This window comes from Somniosus microcephalus, unplaced genomic scaffold, assembly GCF_052327205.1.
Source record: "Somniosus microcephalus isolate GS21.2 unplaced genomic scaffold, FLI_Smic_1.0 unresolved_chr4, whole genome shotgun sequence".
NCBI classification, from domain to species: Eukaryota; Metazoa; Chordata; class Chondrichthyes; order Squaliformes; family Somniosidae; genus Somniosus; species Somniosus microcephalus.
Window position 1 is genome coordinate 14837291 of NW_028225182.1, and position 12006 is coordinate 14849296.

At 42.5% G+C, this 12006-nt stretch overlaps 3 non-coding genes across 3 annotated transcripts; 2 read left to right on the forward strand and 1 right to left on the reverse strand.

The window, feature by feature from the left end:
• Positions 1-1901: 1901 nt before the first annotated feature.
• trnav-aac (transfer RNA valine (anticodon AAC)) lies at positions 1902-1973 on the reverse strand. Its single transcript has one exon. It is a non-coding gene; the product is annotated as a tRNA-Val (tRNA).
• Positions 1974-7724: 5751 nt separating this feature from the next.
• Positions 7725-7807, forward strand: trnal-cag (transfer RNA leucine (anticodon CAG)). Its single transcript has one exon. It is a non-coding gene; the product is annotated as a tRNA-Leu (tRNA).
• Positions 7808-11410: 3603 nt separating this feature from the next.
• Positions 11411-11493, forward strand: trnal-cag (transfer RNA leucine (anticodon CAG)). The gene has a single exon. It is a non-coding gene; the product is annotated as a tRNA-Leu (tRNA).
• Positions 11494-12006: the final 513 nt, after the last annotated feature.

Here is a 12006-nt window from a genome sequence, read left to right on the forward strand (position 1 = left end):
CCAGCAAACATGTTGCAATTTCCTTCAGTGTGCAACACACATTTTTGTTCGTTTTAATACAATTAATAAGATTCTCACAGACTTCAATTGTCTTTGTCAGAACTGAAATCCCTGACTGGGTATCAAACCTGATTGTTTTCAACGATGATTGGATTGTCCTATGAGGAGAGATTGAGTAGATTGGGCCTATAATCTCTGGAGTTCAGAAGTACGAGATGTGTTGTCATTGAAAGGTACAATTTTCTTGGAGGTCTTGAAACGGTAGAAGATGAGAGGTTGTTTCCCCTGGCTGGAGAGTCTCGAACTAGGAGGCAGAGTCTCAGGATAAGGGGCCGGCCATTTGAGACTCAGATGAGGAGACATTTCTTCACTCAGAGGCTTGTGAATCTTTGCAATTCTCAACCTCAGAGGGCAGTGGATGCTCAGTCATTGAGTATATTCAAGAATTTGGGAGTCCTTTTACACAGAATACAGATTAACGCTTGTGAGCTCATCCTTTATATTGAGCGGTTTCTCGTCCTTCAATCGGTGTCAGTTTTCGCCCAGCTGTTACTTCACAGCACCAACTTCTTTGTAAGTTCGAACTCTGTCTCACCGCGGGCGCAGTCTGGGCTTTTTTCAATCCCCTTCAACACCGAAACACATTAAAGCAGTGATTTTAATTTAGCAGTGTGATATTTTTGAGGCACCATTAAATGATTCAATAACGTATTCCTATCAGTATCGCGAGCTGGGTTCGATTCCCGGTTAGGGAAGAAATTTTGATATCACCGTTTCTTATTCATGAATGCGATGTAATTTTATTAAATTAATTACATGCATCTAATGTGAATAAATAAGAACTGCTTTAATCACCATTAATTAACCGGTAACTTTATTTTGCAGAATGAAAGACATGATAATATGGTTACTGAGGGACAGTCGAAACTTCATTCATTTATTTTGTTCTTTGCATCTCCTGAACTGATAACTCATATCTCATTTTACACATTGCATTTTAGGAGAATGGTTTAAAATGTTCATTGCTTGAGAGAGCAGCGATCTGGGGCAACATTTGTAAAATTTAACGGGACCGGCTACTTCACAGAAAAAACCTATTCTCTCACATGATGTTTTCAGACCACACACTGACCGATCTTTGCTCGGCCCCAAGTGGATGATCTGATACTTGTTCGCGTTGAACTCCATTAATCACTGGTCAGGGGAGATTTAATAGAGGTGATCAAAATTATGGGGGAAACAGTTTCCACTGGCAGGAGTGTCAGCAGGGCTATGGGGGAAGAGCAGCGGAGTGGGACTGATTGGATAGCTCTTTCAAAGATGCATCATGAATTGCTCATTTTAACCTGCGATTGATAGCTTTTAGTCAACCAACGGTATTAAGGAATCATTGAAGTCTGTGAGACACTTCATAATTGTTTCTATTATCATTAATCAACCCACAACATTTTGTTGCACACTGCAGGAATTGCTAACATGTATACCGGATGACAGTCAAACTTTAATAACTTGTTATAGAACCATAGAAAATTACCTGAACCCCTGAGGTTAATGAAGGGAATTTTAATGGTTGAGTTCCGTATACACCTTGGAATTCTGGAAAACATGGTTTGTTGTTTGCAGCAACGCGGCTTCGATCTGCTGTTGTGAACCGAAGTAAAGCTGCAGGATCCTTGAATAATCTTTCACAATTCAACTGAAAGCAGCCGGAATGTGCAACTTTGAGAGGGGCTGTCTGCACGGTCAGGGCTGGAAACGGCAGTGAGCGAGCGAAACCGTAGTGTTCTGTGTGTGTGTGCAACTGTACAGAATAACACAAATGTAACAGGACTTTGTTACATTGCATAACAAATGCGAATTGATCCATTTTTCTACGATTTAAATGAACATGATTTACAAAATGTTTCGGCCCGGTTTCGAACCGGGACTTTTCGCGTGTTAGGCGAACGTGATAACCACTACACTACGAAAACGCTGGATCAAATAGTCGCCTTTTGCTATACATCTATGAATCTATGAAGAAAGTTTTTAAAGTTTGACTGCCACCCAGCAAACATGTTACAATTTCCTTCAGTGTGCAACACACATTTTTGTTGGTTTTAATACAATTATTAAGATTCTCACAGACTTCAATGGTCTTTGTCAGAACCGAAATCCCTGACTGGGAATCAAACCTGATTGTTTTCAATGATGATAGGATTGTCCAATGAAGAGAGATTGAGTAGATTGGGCCTGTAATCTCTGGAGTTCAGAAGAACGAGAGGTAGTTCTCATTGAAAGGTACAATTTTCATGGAGGGCTTGAAAGGGTAGAAGTTGAGAGGTTGTTTCCCCTGGCTGGAGAGTCTCGAACTAGGGGGCAGAGTCTCAGGATAAGGGGCCGGCCATTTGAGAGTCAGATGAGGAGACATTTCTTCACTCAGAGGCTTGTGAATCTTTGCAATTCTCAACCTCAGAGGGCAGTGGATGCTCAGTCATTGAGTATATTCAAGGATTTGGGGGTCCTTTGACACAGAATACAGAAATTAACGTTTGTGAGCTCATCCTTTATATTGAGCGGTTTCTCGTCCTTTAATCTGTGTCAGCTTTCGCTCAGCGGTTACTTCACAGCACTAACTTCTTATTAAGTTCGAAATCTGTCTCACCGCGGGCGCAGTCTGGGCTTTTTTCAATCCCCTTCAACACCGAAACACATTAAAGCAGTGACTCTAATTTAGCAGCGTGACATCTTTCGAGGCACCATTAAATAATTCAACTTAACGTATCCTTTCAGTGTTGCAAGCTCGGTTCGATTCACGGTTAGAGAAGAAATTTTGATATCACCGTTTCTTATTCATGAATGCGATGTAATTTTATTAAATTAATTACATACATCTAATGTGAATAAATAAGAACTGCTATAATCATCATTAATTAACTGGTAACTTTATTTTGCAGAATGAAAGACATGATAATATGGTTACTGAGGGACAGTCGAAACTTCATTCATTTATTTTGCTCTTTGCATCTCCTGAACTGTTAACCCATATCTCATTTTACACATTGCATTTTAGGAGAATAGTTTAAAATCTTCATTGCTTGAGAGATCAGCGATCTGGGGCAACATTTGTAAAATTTATCGGGACCGGCTATTTCACAGAAAAAACCTAATCTCTCACATGATGTTTTCAGACCACACACTGACCACTCTTTGCTAGGCCCCAAGTGGATGATCTGACACTTGAACGCGTTGAACTCCATTAATCACTGGTCAGGGGAGATTTAATAGAGGTGATCAAAATTATGTGGGAAAAAGTTTCCACTGGCAGGAGTGTCAGCAGGGCTATGGGGGACGACCTGCGGAGTGGGACTGATTGGATAGCTCGTTCAAAGATGCATCATGAATTGCTCATTTTAACCTGCAATTGATAGATTTTAGTTAACCAACGTTATTAAGGGATCATTGAAGTTTGTGAGACACTTCATAATTTTTCTATTGTCAATAATCCACATACAACATTTTGTTGCACACTGCAGGAATTGTTAACATGTATAACGGATGACAGTCAAACTTTAATAACGTTTTATAGAATCAGAGAAAATTGCCTCAACCCCTGTGGTTAATGAAGGGAAGTTTAATGTTTGAGTTCCGTATACACCTTGAAATTCTGGAAAGCATGGTTTGTAGTTTGCAGAAACGCGGCTTAGATCTGCTGTTGTGAACCGAGGTAAAGCTGCAGGATCCTTGAATAATCTTTCACAATTCAACTGAAAGCAGCCGGAATGTGCAGCTTTGAGAGGGGCTGTCTGCACGGTCAGGTCCGGAAACGGAAGTGAGCGAGCGACGCCGTCGTGTTCTGTGTGTGTGCAGAACTGTACAGAATAACACAAGTGTAACAGGACTTTGTTACATTGCATAACAAATGCGAATTGATCCATTTTCTACGACATAAATGAACATGATTTACAAAATGTTGCCCCGCGGTTTCGAACCGGTGACTTTTCGCGTGTTAAGTGAACGTGATAACCACTACAGTACGGAAACGCATGATAAAACAGTCGCCTTTGGCTATAAATCTATGAATCTATGAAGAAAGTTATTAAAGTTTGACTGTCACCCAGCAAACATGTTACAATTTCCTTCAGTGTGCAACACACATTTTTGTTGGTTTTAATACAATTAATAAGATTCTCACAGACTTCAATTGTCTTTGTCAGAACTGAAATCCCTGACTGGGAATCAAACCTGATTGTTTTCAATGATGATTGGATTGTCCTATGAGGAGAGATTGAGTAGATTGGGCCTATAATCTCTGGAGTTTAGAAGAACGAGATGTGTTGTCATTGAAAGGTACAATTTTCTTGGAGGTCTTGAAACGGTAGAAGATGAGAGGTTGTTTCCCCTGGCTGGAGAGTCTCGAACTAGGAGGCAGAGTCTCAGGATAAGGGGCCGGCCATTTGAGACTCAGATGAGGAGATATTTCTTCACTCAGAGGCTTGTGAATCTTTGCAATTCTCAACATCAGAGGGCAGTGGATGCTCAGTCATTGAGTATATTCAAGAATTTGGGAGTCCTTTTACACAGAGTACAGAAATTAAGGTTTGTGAGCTCATCCTTTTTCTTGAGCGGTTTCTCGTCCTTTAATCGGTGTCAGCTTTCGCCCAGCTGTTGCTTCACAGCACCAACTTCTTTGTAAGTTCGAACTCTGTCTCACCGCGGGCGCAGTCTGGGCTTTTTTCAATCCCCTTCAACACCGAAACACATTAAAGCAGTGATTTTAATTTAGCAGTGTGATATTTTTTGAGGCACCATTAAATGATTCAATAACGTATTCCTATCAGTATCGCGAGCTGGGTTCGATTCCCGGTTAGGGAAGAAATTTTGATATCACCGTTTCTTATTCATGAATGCGATGTAATTTTATTAAATTAATTACATGCATCTAATGTGAATAAATAAGAACTGCTTTAATCACCATTAATTAACCGGTAACTTTATTTTGCTGAATGAAAGACATGATAATATGGTTACTGAGGGACAGTCGAAACTTCATTCATTTATTTTGCTCTTTGCATCTCCTGAACTGATAACTCATATCTCATTTCACACATTGCATTTTAGGAGAATGGTTTAAAATGTTCATTGCTTGAGAGAGCAGCGATCTGGGGCAACATTTGTAAAATTTATCGGGACCGGCTATTTCACAGAAAAAACCTACTCTCTCACATGATGTTTTCAGACCACACACTGACCAATCTTTGCTCGGCCCCAAGTGGATGATCTGACACTTGCCCGCGTTGTACTCCATTAATCACTGGTCAGCGGAGATTTAATAGAGGTGATCAAAATTATGTGGGAAAAAGTTTCCACTGGCAGGAGTGTCAGCAGGGCTATGGGGGACGACCTGCGGAGTGGGACTGATTGGATAGCTCGTTCAAAGATGCATCATGAATCGCTCATTTTTACCTGCGATTGATATATTTTAGTTAACCAACGTTATTAAGGGATCATTGAAGTCTGTGAGACACTTCATAATTGTTTCTATTATCAATAATCCACCTACAACATTTTGTTGCACACTGCAGGAAATGTTAACATGTATAAGGGATGACAGTCAAACTTTAACAACGTTTTATAGAATCAGAGAAAATTGCCTGAACCACTGTGGTTAATGAAGGAAAGTTTAATGTTTGAGTTCCGGATACACCTTGGAATTCTGGAAAACATGGTTTGTGGCTTGCAGAAACGCGGCTTAGATCTGCTGTTGTGAACCGAGTAAAGCTGCTGGATTCTTGAATAATCTTTCACAATTCAACTGAAAGCAGCCGGAATGTGCAGCTTTGAGAGGGGCTGTCTGCACGGTCAGGGCTGGAAACGGAAGTGAGCGAGCGACACCGTAGTGTTCTGTGTGTGTGCATAACTGTATAGAATAACACAAATGTAACAGGACTTTGTTACTTTGCATAACAAATGGGAATTGATCCATTTTTCGACGATTTGAATGAAGATGATTTACAAAATGTTTCCGCCCGTTTTCGAACCAAGGACTTTTCGGGTGTTAGGCGAACGTGATAACCACTACACTACGGAAACGCTGAGTGAATCAGGCGCCTTTTGTTATAAATCTATGAATCTCTGACGAACGTTATTAAAGTTTGACTGTCACCCGGCAAACATGTGACAATTTCCTTCAGTGTGCAACACACATTTTTGTTGGTTTTAATAAAATTATTCAGATTCTCACAGACTTCAATGGTCTTTGTCAGAACTGAAATCCCTGACTGGGAATCAAACCTGATTGTTTTCAATGATGATAAGATTGTCCTATGAGGAGAGATTGAGCACATTGTGCCTATAAACTCTCGTGGCGTCAACGGTAGCGCGTCTCATATCGGTTTGTAAAACTGCGTGTTCAAATCACGTCGGGGTCATTGTTTCTCCGGGTAGTTCCAGAATTACTGTTTTCTTTGTCGTTTCACAATAACCAGACACTTACTCCACAGACTGTCTCACTCTTTCCCCAGTGTCAGGGAGTGAAGCGCCACAATTCCTCATTTATTTAATGTGACAAGACACAAGCACAGGTATTCGCTCAAAATCAACCTGCAGGTGGTCACACGGAATAAACAGAGCCAGAGAGACAGGCAGAATCGGGAAACACCGACAAACACACGAAAGATATTGACAAGGTGAGAAAGCGCTTTGCGATCAGAAAATTGCCTGAATCCCTGTGGTTAATGAAAGGGCTTTTGATGCTTGATTTCCTTGCACACCTTGGAATTCAGGTGAACCTGGTTCATGGTTTGCAGAACTATTTAAACCCCTGGGTTAAACCAGAGGGAAGGAAATTCGGCAGTTTAATGAGTTTGAAAGGAACATTTTTGACTTGTGCAGTTCGGTCAGAGAAATGCCAGTGAAAGGAAATCATTGCAGAAGGAGCGATTCTGTAGTGTCCCTTCTGTCTGAACAGTGCTTTCTCGATGCTGAATTAAGTAGAGGTTTTCGTAGTGTAGCGGTTATCACGTTTGCCTCACTCGCGAAAGGTGCCCGGGCGGAAACATTATTTTTCTGTGAAATAAATTTAACAGGTTTCTTGTGTCAGAAGCAACGAACAATTTAAAGCAGACTCCTAAAATACACAGTGCGTAAATTCTGATAGGGTATAAATCGTCGGCAATGAATAAACTTTCACAAATTATTAAAGTTAAATTACTCAACTTTCGACTGTCCCTTACTGTGAGCATTTCTTTCATTCTGCAAAACAACGCTTTCGGTTAATGAATGTTGATTAAAACAATTAAACCACTAAACTACCAGAACACACATTAAAGAGTTGATCACAATTGCTGATATTTCTTATCTTTTTTCTGGTGTTTTTTCAGCTCTTGGTCCTTTTCAGCTCCTGACTGCGGATATTCCTCTGGTTAAACGTGAACAAACTGAAATATCTCGCAGCCCCGGCCTCGGTTAATACCAACAGATCTAAGCCGCATTTCAGGCCCGAAAACAAACCCATTAATTAATCGCTTTTCCCCAGCTCCAGAGCTCAGATTGTTGCTGCCCATCCCTGGAGCTGCAAGATTCCAGGGACATGGAAAAAACCTCCCCATACAACGAGCACAAGCTCAGGAAAACCCCGGGGGAGATGATATCCCGGTAACTGAGCCTTCAACAGCATTGAACAAGCACCCGGACGGAAACGTTCTTCATGTGGAAGGGATGAGATGCCGAAATTAACGGAAGAAGTCCGGATGGCCGAGCGGTCTAAGGCGCTGCGTTCAGATCGCAGTTTTCTCTGGCGACGTGGGTTCCAATCCCACTTCTGACAGTCTTTACTTTTAATTACAAAGCGGAACTCATTTAATTTCACACCACTGTCAAGCACTTTGGGACATCCCTCAAAAGTGGGATTCAGCAGTTCAACTGCTCCATTCACATAGAAACATAGAAGATAGGCCCCTCGAGCCTGCTCCGCCATTTAATAATATCATGGCTGATCATCCACATTCAGTACCTTGTCCCTGCTTTCTCCCCATATCCCTTTATCTCTTTAGCCTTAAGAAATATATCTAACTCCTTCTTGAATATATTTAATGAATTGGCCTCAACTGCCTTCTGTGGTACAGAATTCAACAGGTTCACCACTCTCTGGGTGAAGAAATTCCTCCTCATCCCAGCCATATGTGGCTTACCGCTTATCCTTGGACTGTGACTGCTGGTTCTGGATTCCCGCACCATCGGGATCATTCTTCCTGCATCTAGTGTATCTCGTCCTGTTAGAATTTTGTCAGTTTCAATGAGATCCCCTCTCGTTCTTCTAAACTCTAGCGAATATAAGCCTAATCATCTCAATCTGTCTTCGTATGTCATTCCTGCCATCCCATGTGTCAGTCTGGTGAATCTTCGCTGCACTCCCTCCATGGCAAGAACATCCTTCCTCAGATGAGGTGACCAAAGCTGCACAGAATACTCAAGGTATGGTCTCACCAAGGCCTTGTACAACTGCAGCAAGACATCCTTGCTCCTGTACTCAAACCTCTCACTATAAAGGCCAACATTTGCCTTCTTAACCACCTGCTGCACCTGCATGCTTACCTTCAGCGATTGCTGCACACGGATACCCAGGTCTCATTGCAGTTCCCCTTTTCCCAATCTATTGACATTCTGATAATAAGCTGTCTTCCTGTTTTAGCCACCAAAGTTGATAACCTGACATTTATCCACATTATACTGCATCTGCCATGCTTCTGCTAAATCACCTAACCTGTCCATATCATACTGGAGTTTCTCTGCATCCTCCTCACAGCACACATGCCCACCCAGCTTTCTGTCGTCTGCAAACTTGGAGTTATTACATCTAGTTCAACCTTCTAGATCATTAATATATATTGTGAGTAGCTGGAGTCCTAGCACTTATCCCTGCCCTACCCCACTAGTAACTGCCTGCCACTTGGAAAAAGACACGTTTAGACATACACTTTGCTTCCTGTCTGCCAACCAGTTCTCGATCCAAGTCAGTACCTTACCCCCGATCCCATGTGCTTTAACTTTGCACGACAATCTCTTATGTGGGACCTTATCGAAAGCCTTCTGAAAGTCCAAATACACCACATCCACTGGTTCTCCCTTATCTATTCTACCAGTTACATCCTCAAAAAAATTTAACATTTCCATCTGACCTGGTACTGAAAGTGGAGACGGTTCCACAGTGTAGCAGTTATCACGTTTGCAGAATTATTTTGTTGGAACTTGCGCCTTCTGCTTGTCCAGGGGCGAGATTGCTCTCCTGTATGAGGAAATAACAACTAAGAACAAAATAATTAGGAGCTGGAGTAGCCCATATATTGTGTAAAATGAGATATGGGTAACAGTTAACAGCTAACATGCAAAGCACAAAACCTGCTGACAAGGGTGGTGCTGTTGCTGTTTGGCGAACCGACCTCTACCTAGCGGAAGCTGTACGCCAACTCTTCAACACCTCCTCCTACCTCCGCCTGGGCCATGACCCCACTACCGAATATCAAGTCACCATTTGCAAGACTGTCACTGACCTCGTATGAGAAGAGATTGAGTAAACTAGGCCTGCAATCTCTTGAATTCGGAAGAATGAGAGGGGATCTCATTAAGCATGCACAATTATTACAGGGTTTGATCGGTTGGATGCTGGGAGAATGTTTCCCTTGGCTGGGGAGTCTAGAACCAGGGGCCACAGCCTCAGGATAAAGTTAGGCCATTCAGGACTGAGAGGAGAAGAAATTTCTTCACACAGAGGGTGTTTTTTTTTGGAATTCTCTACCCCAGAGGGCTGTGGAGGCTCAGTCATTGGGTATGTTCAAAACAGAAGTCGGTAGCTTTCTGACTGGTAAGGGCATCAAGGGATATGGCGATAGGGCTGGTGAATGGAATTGAGGCAGGAGATCAGCAATGATCTCATAGAATCCCCGACACTTGCTTAAAAATCTGTTCCATTAACTCTTTTTTCCAGTTCTGACGAAAGGTTATCGACCTGAAACGTTAACTCTGTTTCTCTCTTCGCAGAAGCTGCCTGGCCTGCTGAGTATCTCCAGAATTTTCTGTTTCAATTCAGATTTCCGGCATCTGCAGCATTTTCTCAGTTCGCATTTCTTTCATTGTGCAAAACAAGGTTATCGTTCAATTAATGACGCTTTGAAAGCAACATAAAAGTTTAACAAAATAAATAGCGCCCAACGTGGGGCTCGAACCCACGAACCAGAGATTAAGAGTGTCAAGCTCTACCGACTGAGCTAGCCGGGACGGTTGAAACTGAATTTCATTGTCGCTGATTGCAGTCAGTTACCTGGTGGCTCCGGCCCGGTCACAACAGCATGTCTGAGCCGCGTTTCTGCAAACTACGAAACAAGTTCTCCAGAAGCCCAAGGCGTGTAAGGAACTCAAGCAGCAAAATCCCTTTCATTAACCACAGGGGTTCAGGCAATTTTCTGATCGCAAAGCGCAATAGTCCTTGTCAATATCTCTTGTCTATTTCCCGGAGATTCCCGATTCTGTCTTTCTCTCTGGCTCTGTTTGTTGTGTCTGTGGCCACCTGCGGGTTGATTTTGAAGGAATACCTGTGTTTGTGTCTGCTTGTTACGTTAAACAAATGAGGGCATCAGGCGCTTCTGTGCATGACACTGAGGAATCAGGAGAAGGCAGGAGGAATGAAACAGTGTTTGTGGAACGTGTGTATATAAAAACAGGGCAGTTTAAAATGTAGGAGCTCGTAGCGCAACGGTAGCGCGTCTGACTCCGAATTAGATGGCTGCGTTTTCAAATCACGTCGGGGTCAATGTTTTTCCGGGTAATTTCAGAATTATTGTTTTCTTTGCCGTTTCACAATAACCAGACACTTGCTCCAAAGACTGTCTCACTCTTTCCCCAGTGTCAGGGAGAGAAGCGCCACAATTCCTTATTTATTTAATGTGACAAGACATTCGCTCAAAATCAACCTGCAGGTGGTCACACAGAATAAACAGAGCCAGAGAGACAGGCAGAATCGGGAAACACCGGCAAATACACGAGAGATATTGACAAGGTGAGAAAGCGCTTTGCGATCAAAAAATTGCCTGACTCCCTGTGGTTAATGAAAGGGCTTTTGATGCTTGATTTCCTTACACACCTTGGAATTCAGATGAACCTGGTTCATGGTTTGCAGAACAATTTAAACCCCTGGGTTAAATCCATTAATTATTCGCTTTTCCCCAGCTCCAGAGCTCAGATTGTTACTGCCCATCCCTGGAGCTGCAAGATACGAGGGACCCAGCACAAACCTCCCCAAACACCGAGCACAAGCTCAAGAAAACCACGGGGGAGATGATATCCCGGTCACTGAGCCTTCGTCAGCATTGAACAAGCACCCGGACGGAAACGTTCTTCATCCGGAAGTGATGAGTTGCAGAAATTAACGGAACAAGTCAGGGTGGCCGAGCGGTCTAAGGCGCTGCGTTCAGATCGCTGTCTCCTTTGGAGGCGTGGGTTCGAATCCCACTTCTGACAGTCTTTACTTTTAATTACCAAGCGGAACTCATTTATTTTCACACCACTGTAAAGACATTGGGACATCGCTTTAAAGTAGGATTCAGCAGTTCACCTGCTCCATTCACATAGAAACATAGAAGATAGGAGCAGGAGTAGGCCATTCGGCCCCTCGAGACTGCTCCGCCATTTGATGAGATCATGGCTGATCATCCACATTCAGTACCCTGTCCCTGCTTTCTCCCATTATCCCTTTTTGTCTTTTGTCTTAAGAAATATATATAACTCCTTCTTGAATATTTTTAATGAATTGGCCTCAACGGCCTTCTGTGTTACAGAATTCAACAGGTTCACCACTCTCTGGGTGAAGAAATTCCTCCTCATCTCAGCCATAAGTGGCTTACCCCTTATCCTTAGACTGTGACCGCTGGTTCTGGATTCCCGCACCATCGGGATCATTCTTCCTGCATCTAGTGTGTCTAGTCTGTTAGAATTTTGTAAGTTTCAATGAGATCCCCTCTCGTTCTTCTAAAA